The 8,249-nt window shown below is 43.3% G+C and overlaps 1 long non-coding RNA gene across 1 annotated transcript; it reads left to right on the top strand.

The window, feature by feature from the left end:
• The first annotated feature begins 521 nt into the window (after nucleotides 1-521).
• LOC122138005 lies at nucleotides 522-7,858 on the top strand. Its single transcript, XR_006155231.1, has 4 exons — nucleotides 522-749; nucleotides 1,112-1,156; nucleotides 6,094-6,228; nucleotides 6,367-7,858. It is a non-coding gene; the product is annotated as an uncharacterized LOC122138005 (long non-coding RNA).
• Nucleotides 7,859-8,249: the final 391 nt, after the last annotated feature.

Here is an 8,249-nt window from a genome sequence, read left to right as displayed (position 1 = left end):
GCTGTTGCAGGAGAAGAGGAAGTCATTGCATTTTGGTAAAAGGATCATAAAGATTATTATGACAAATCTTCTTCTTCTTCTTCTTCTTCTTCTTCTTCTTCTTCTTCTTCTTCTTCTTCTTCTTTTGGAATAACATGCATAAATGAATCATTTGCAATAAGACAATAAGACATTTAAAGAAAATTATTTTATTGTTTGAGCTGTCCATAATAAACATACGCACGTCCTAATTTTGCTGAGTTGGATGTGTTCCTAGGTCAACATATTTTGTTGACCCTGGAACATCATTTTAATCCAAAACTTTAGTCTTGACCATATCCCTACATCTAAACCTAACCTTAACCACGAGTAATCACTATAATCAGAGGAAATTAACTGAACTACATGAACTATAAATTATTAATGAACTATAAACTGGTTCTTCAAATCTGTTTGTTTATTTACAATGTTGTTCCAGGGTCAACAAAGATGTTGATCCAGGAACATGTCGCACTTGGTAAAATCGGGTTCTGCTACAGTGCACAGTACACTTTCCCTGAACACTTTGACCCTGCTTGACTGAGTTCCGATCCATAGATTAGGTTGTCTAGAATGCCTGTCATGTCACGATTTTGAGAAAGACTGTTCAGATTTGCTATATGTGACACAGGTTTCTTTTATGCAGACAGAAAACAGCTGATAGGAAAATGTAGCTTACATGATTGTCTACAAACAGCCTGACAAGTCTGTGAGAATTCTGGCCTGCAATGGTAAGCTCAGCAAAAGCACTGTTGGGTAGCAAAGACTGACCCATATGATCTGTTTAATATTTCTTTATGATAAATGTATGTTTCTATAACAGGTCCAAGTCTAAGAAATGTTACACCAATCTATTGCTTTATTTTATCGGCAACTTCTTTCTTTCATTAACCAATGTTTTGGAGAGCAGTCAAAAATTCTGGTTTAAAAATATGTTCATTATATTCACAGTTGGAATTCACAGCAATTGTGTTATCTGTTGTTTATTCCAGTTCTCTTTCATATCTCCTTGTTTTCCTTTGCAATGACTTTTTAAACAATCACAATACTTCCTTGTTATATTTCCTCACTGTTTCTTTTATAATATTTATAGACACAGAGACTTGGACTCCAAATTAGAGATGTGTGAACAGCACAAGTAGGTTTGCATAAATGTATTCTACCTAACACTATTGTTCAAAAGTTTTTGGTTACTGATTGATTGATTGACTGATCAGGGATGCATTACATTTATGTAGTATTATATATTAAATATTATGTATTTATGTAAAATGTATTCAGTTACTGTTAAATCCGATGCATAAACGATATGATTTTCAAAGTCGCGGATTGCTGTTCCTTTCACATTACATGCCTGTTTTGGGTATCAAAAAATGGAGCATAGCGATAGTTCTGGCAGGCCATGTTAGTCAAACTCGTATCAGCTGATACTCAGCTGATCCACGTCTACCTATAGGATCACGACACCAATCATAATTCCCTTCATAAGGTCCCTTCAGTCATTATTAAGCAGCTATCGCTCGCTCAGGAACTAATCACACACCTCCATCCCCAGCTCCTCCTCTCGTCCAGTCAGGACTTGGAAGTGAATATATCATTGAGTCAGACCACTGAATCATGTTGCTAAAATAATCATGTAGAGCATTAATGTTATTGGCTACATTTATCATTGATGTTGGTTCTGTTCTGTTACCCATTCCCCCAAACTAAAATGTATGCTAATTGTAAGTTATATTGACGATAGTGGTCCTGCCAGAAGTTGCTGTGATTTGCACATTACACGTTGGATAGGCAACTGGGGGTCACACATTACACATTATTTAGGAAGAATCCCCAACAACTTGCATGAGAAGGGGAATGATGTAAGACTACAACTGAATCTTGCTCTCTCATTGGCTGTGGGTCACCACCAATGCCATTTCCAGTTAAAATACATTTTACACTTCAAGACATTGGGGTTGTCCAAATACTCACACTTGCTGTCTTTGCACTTGACCACTTGTCTACTTACATGACATATTTCCTGTATTTATTCAAGTAAATGTTCCTGTAAGTGTTCGAGTCGGGGTGAAGACCACAAGTGTGTGTAGAACATTTCATTCCCTGATGGGATACACTTTCATTTTTAGTGTTGTAAAAATCATCACTACTGCTCTCAACTTTGGTGTTGCGAAGCAGAGAGAGAGCAAGTGAGGGTGTTACAGCATGGCAGTGATGGTCACGGTCGCACAGCGAGAACAGAAAATCATCTTCTTGCAGACAGCCACACCAGGAGTGTGCGGTGGGCAGCTCCCCTGCATGCTTCAGCACAAAAGCGTGCTTCACCTGTGCATTTCTGGGTGTGGTCACTATCTGGCACCTCGGGACAGTCATGATCGCTGTCTCACATGTCTGGTCATTGAGCATGCTGAACAGGCGTTCGTGGATGGCGCATGTTCTTTTTGTGGGGAAATGACCATCTCGGAGTTGTATGAAAGACTCCATTATGTCAAAGGTGACGGGGTCCCTCTGCCTCTGCCGTGATCCAGTGTTCCACTCTGCAATCAGGGAGGCACTGTGTCCGGTGGACTCAGAGGTGATTTAAAGGTTCACAGTGATGGCTTCCCCAGAGGGAGTTCGTCACGCCTTGTGGGGTACACGGGCATTCCCTCTGTGGAGCGGTCTGTGGCCATGCAACTGTGTCCAACAGCCGCTTTCACTTTGCGGGGTGACCCGTGTCTCCCCTCATGGGCCTGTAGGTATTCATCAGGTCTAACTGGCAGTGCTTACAGAGCTTGTGGGGAGGCAGTTTCTGCCCTTCATGTCATGGCATTACTGCAGGTCCATCAGGCCAAAGAACTGAGAGAACTGCATGAGGGTGGCCACGACCTGATGGTTCTGCATGAACTGCGTACTGCAATAGACCTTGCGCTTCGAGCGACGAAGGTGACTGCACAGTCTTTAGGTTGTGTGATGTCCACGCTAGTGGTAAAGCAGCGCCATCTCTGGCTGTGTCTGGCTGACATGAAAGAGCATGATAAGGTGCATTCCTGAATGCTCCCATGCCATGGACTGGACTTTTCGGCGACGCTGTCGAGAGCTTTGCCCAGCAGTTCTCGGCATCACAGCAGACTGAGGTGATCAAACACTTGCTGTGACAGAGGAAACCTGCTGCTTCCACCCCGGCTGCAGTCCCTCAACCTGCTTGTCGCTGTGAGCACCTCCCTGCGGCTGCCCATGCAGCAGCAGCAGCCTTCCACCAGGCAGCATCGTGGAGCCGGTCACAGGCAGGACACCCAACCCATCCAGGCCCCCGCCAAATCTGGAAGTAAGCACAAGTGCAGGAGGCCCTGGGACGGTCAACCCCGAGATGGATAAGTCTGCTCATCTGGAGATGGTGACTGCACCACTCCCTTCCCCGGAGGAGGGCCGGGTGGAGAATCAAGTCTCTCATTTCAAAATTGAACTGCCACTGGCCCAACAGCCAGTGGTACCCAAAACTTAATCAATAAAAGAGTGGTTTCCTCAGTCTCTGGGTCTCAAGAGGAAGAGAGTTGTGAACTGTGCATCACAGGGTCACTTCCATCCTCCTCTCTCGCCAGCAGGCAGCAGTGGGTCGCCCAAGAGCACCCCTCCTGCCCATTCGTGGAACCAGATAAGTGCTGTAGCATTCGAGTCCCTCCTTCATGTCATCGCGTGCTGGACTGTCACAAGCCTCAAGTCGGGATTCTGTGTTTTCTCCCGCACATGGAGGAATCAGGTGAGTGTTACACTTCACACCCACACTCCACCCTCTCCTGTCACAGGCCTCGGGCCGAGTCCCTGAGTTCCACCACGCTTGCCCACCGTGGGTACATCGGTGGCTCTGTTGGTTCCTCTGGCACAGTCTCTCGGAGCCTGGTTAGCCCAGTCCATCTCGGTGGCTCCTGCAGACCATCAGACTTGGAATTCACAGATGCCTTGGCCATCGACTTGGGGGGGCACTTACAACAGGCAAGCAGTGTCAGGGGTTTGGATGGGTCCCCAACTGCATTGGCATATCAATTGTCTCAAATTGCTAGCAGTACGCCTTGCCCGGAGATGCTTCAGAGGGTACCTTTGGGGCAGGGAAGTTCTGGTTCACACGGACAACACTGCGACCGTGTGGACCAGAACTTCCCTGAACTTCTGCACGATTCGTTGACCGAAAATGCCTGCAGGTCATTTTCAGTCAACGAATCGTGCCTTGAGTTTGGGCTGGCTGATTCCAGTGCAACACTGAGACCCCGTCCCAGCTACGTGCCCAAGGTTTTTACCACTCCCTTCAGGGACCAGGTAGTGAACCTTCAAGTGCTGCCCCTGGAGGAGGCAGACCCAGCCCTATCTTTGCTCGGTCCTGTAAGCGCACTGTGGCAATATGTGGATAGAACTTGGCACTTTAGGACCTCAGAACAGCTCTTTGTCTGTTACAGTGAACAGCAGAAGGGGAAAGCTGTCTCCAAGCAGAGGATGGCCCACTGGATAGTGGATGTCATCACCTTGGCCTACAAAGCACAAGGTGTGCCCTGCCCACTCAGGCTGCATCCTCACTCCACTAGGGGTGTCGCATCATCCTGGGCGCTGGCTCATGGTGCCTTGCTAGCAGTCATTTGTAGAGCTGCTGGCTGGGTGACTCCTAACACGTTGGAGCCATGAGCCATCTCAGAGACTTTCATGTGCATTAGGGCCCCTCGGTGTTACTCCCTGTGAGTAAATGTCAATTAACCCATCTGGGAGGAGGTGACTCCACAGTGTCTTCTCTTCCAAATGGAAGGGCATGCTTTCCCAGTGTTATCCAAGTCCTACTGTCGGGTTGTGAGGAACAACTGTAGTCGACCATCTCTGTGTAGAGCCCGGTCCTATTGTCTGCCTTATAGGAAGGATTAGGAGGCCTATGCAGGGCACTGGAGGGGGCAGCACCTGTGGCATGTTGGTAGGGATCCCAATTTGTCGGTCATCACCGACGTGGTGCCGAGAGTGACCGAAGGAGGGAACGGTTACATCACGTCCTGTCGCCACAGTTGCTGTACCACTGTTGAGCTGCCGGGTCACCGGCTCAGCTCCTCTGTGAAAGCATAAATGATTGCGGTCTACCTGCTGCCTCTTATACTCATGATGTGATCAGCGGCAGCTGGATACAATAATCGCATTCCAATGTGCATTGGCTCATTTAGTTACACTTGAAGTGGATTGGTCTCTTAAGCGAGATCCCAATTCATCAGTCATCACTGACGTGACGTCTCTGTTCCCTCCTTCGGGGAATGAGGGTTGCATACATAACAGAGATGTTTTGCTGCTTAATGTTTTTGTGAAAACTGTGATCCACTACCATTCAAAAGTTTGGGGTAGGGATAAAATAAAATAAAAATAAAAAAGAAATGAATGAACAAAAAGAAAATGTGTTATACTGTGATTAATATAACAGAATAAACAAAATTAGAGACAAACTTAAATGCTGTTACTGGATGATGTGCTTTTGTAATGTCACCCTGTATCCACTTGGTGTCAGCAGAAGCAAATGAAAAAAATCCTAATAAGAAGCATGAACAATGTCTTACATTTTATTATACCATTTTTATCTAAACTGAAAAAAAGAAAAGCTTTTTAAATCCATCTTTTAAAATCAACAATTTAAGTTAAGTTTTTGTTCCGTTAGGGCACTCTGTTGATCCACATGTGTTGTTGTTGAATTTGTTTTCTGATTAATTGATTCTGATTTTTAAAATATTAATTTATTTTGAAGAGCAGCAAACCACAAAGAGTTAACAAATGAATAGATAATCACACAATGTTTTCTAGACATTCTCTAAAAGTATAATTCTGGTGCACATACATCATCGGTAGCCTAACTAGATGGGACTGTTAATAACTGGTTAAATTATGAATCAAGACGGGAACAAAACAGAGTGAAATATGGTCTGCGAGAGAGAAGTTTCTTTTAACCCAGATCTTCAAATCCTCAGCTGTTCTCTCCTTCTCTGCCTCACTGTCTCTTTATTCATCAGCCCTTCCCTCTCTCTTTTTCTGTCTAACAGTAGACTGTGCATAATTTGATTCAGCCATTCTTCCTTGTTCCAGTCTTTTTCCCAGTAGCACTGACATTAATGAGGAGCTCAGGTGTCAGGGGAAGAGACGTGTGTCAGACGTCAGGAGATACCACTGTGGAGCCACAGAAGGGGAGCAACAAAAGGGGCTCAGAGAAGAGTGGGTGAGGTGAGAATTGCAGCTAATTAAGTATTTAACACAGGCTTTATATTTTTAAAGGTTTTCAACATCAGACGCAATCAAACATAACAACGGAACAAATAACTTGTGTGCACCCACACTACCTCAAGTTTTCCCATCTAACAGGTGTTTGTTGCATATCCTGAGAACGTGTGGCCATGGGGGGTGTCATTAGAGCCACTCGTTGGGCTGGTGGGTGGCCAGCATGTGTGGAGATCCGGACGCCTGTAAATGTCACAGAAGAAAGTCCTACTGTGCATAGAACTCATTTCCTGTTAACAGCCAGCTCTCTCTAGTTCTGCATTATTGATAAAGGGCATACGTATGCTTGCAAACACAAACACACACACTCTTATGCAAACAATACCAAACTATCTTGACAAGTAATTCACTAAGAACAACAACAACTCTGGCAAACTGTTAGATCTGGAAACTTCTTAATAATTTAGAGCCTTAAGAAAAGAGTTCTGGTAAATAAAATTTTGATTAGCAAGTCAAGCCTTTTTATTTGAGGGTCAATTTTTTTTTTTCTTTTTTTTTTTTTTGAGAAATACACCATGTAGTTGTTATACCTATCAATCATCTTCAAACAGCTTAAGATACACAAAACACTTAACAACATGAACAATAGTCAGTATACGGGTTTGTAAACTGTCAGAGTAGCATGCAGTAGATGGTGAACTGAGTTTTCTGTGTAAACATGCACTAAACAGACACATTTGACTGCAGCACTTATGTCTTTTGCGTGGGGACAGGATGTTCTAAAAATGTGGCACTAAAGTTAAAATAATTTCAGCATTTAAAAAACAAAGGTCTCTAGGCCTTGCATGCCTATGCCTTGCCTTTTAAATACAAATACGTGTTCTGTGTGAACAGCCCAATGGTCTCTTCGATAAAACACAAAAGTTTTGCATTTGTCTGCAACAGACGGGCTGAATGAAAACGCTAATTCTCTCTCTGACAGTGGTGCTCATAGAAAGCAGAAATACAGTAGTGTACAAGGGGTAGCATGTGCAAATTTTTGTTTCAGACACCCACATGTTAGAGGAAGAGAAGTTAAACATTAGTTATATGTTTTCATACAGCCATTCAAATTTTTTATTCACTGTGGTGTTTAGGAAATAACACCAAATGTAAAAGTACAGAGACGAGATTCTTCCTTTCCTGTTCACTATTGCTTGGCAAAATATTCTCTTCATAAGCACCACCAAATTGCAGTTTTAAGTAACAGCAGCAAAATTTGGTTGAGTCGTACAACTCAGAAATCGGCTCAAAATTGGATGGAAATTGCAGTGTATGCTCAACTTTAACTTTAAGTTTAAGTTTAGTTAATTCATTTACATATGGCCCACATACACTCTGAAGGTGAAAGAGATGCACATTAAATCATAACCCAAGGTTATCCATTCATTCACTCAAAAAAATAAAATAAAATAAAAAATAAATAAATAAAATATATCTACCAATTCAAATCACAAACTGTCACTTTAAGGGGCCACTGAATTGAGGTCATGTCTCAATTACTTTCTAGTGAGGAAAAAATAATCCAAATTGATTTGATACTATCTTATCTGTTTAGACAAAGCGACAAGTCTGTTGTCGCCTAAATATCTATCAGGAATTCACACCTCTAATGAAAAGAAAAACAGCAGGGTAGGAGAATCGTGTTGGAAATGTCTATGAGGAATTCACGCCTCGACTGCCCAGACATACTGATATCACCCAGATATGACACACACACAAACACACACACACACACACAGAGATATGACACACACACACACACACACACACACACACACACACACACACACACACAGGACACAGAAGAGTTTAGGACACAGGCCCATCAATTTTCTGTTTTTTTCACAAGGGATGTCTTCTCACAGTTGCCTTTGTTCAAAAAGTGTTTAGTGTGCACGGCTTTGCATATGTGTGTGTTGTTTTATATCAAAATGTTAATTTGACCCAGGTGTAACACCATCTCCCCAGAACATGTTGGTGCCTGT

Source organism: Cyprinus carpio, chromosome B7 (genome assembly GCF_018340385.1).
Source record: "Cyprinus carpio isolate SPL01 chromosome B7, ASM1834038v1, whole genome shotgun sequence".
Classification (NCBI taxonomy): domain Eukaryota; kingdom Metazoa; phylum Chordata; class Actinopteri; order Cypriniformes; family Cyprinidae; genus Cyprinus; species Cyprinus carpio.
The sequence above is the reverse complement of the archived record's forward strand: the minus strand, read 5'-3'. Positions and strand labels throughout refer to the sequence as shown.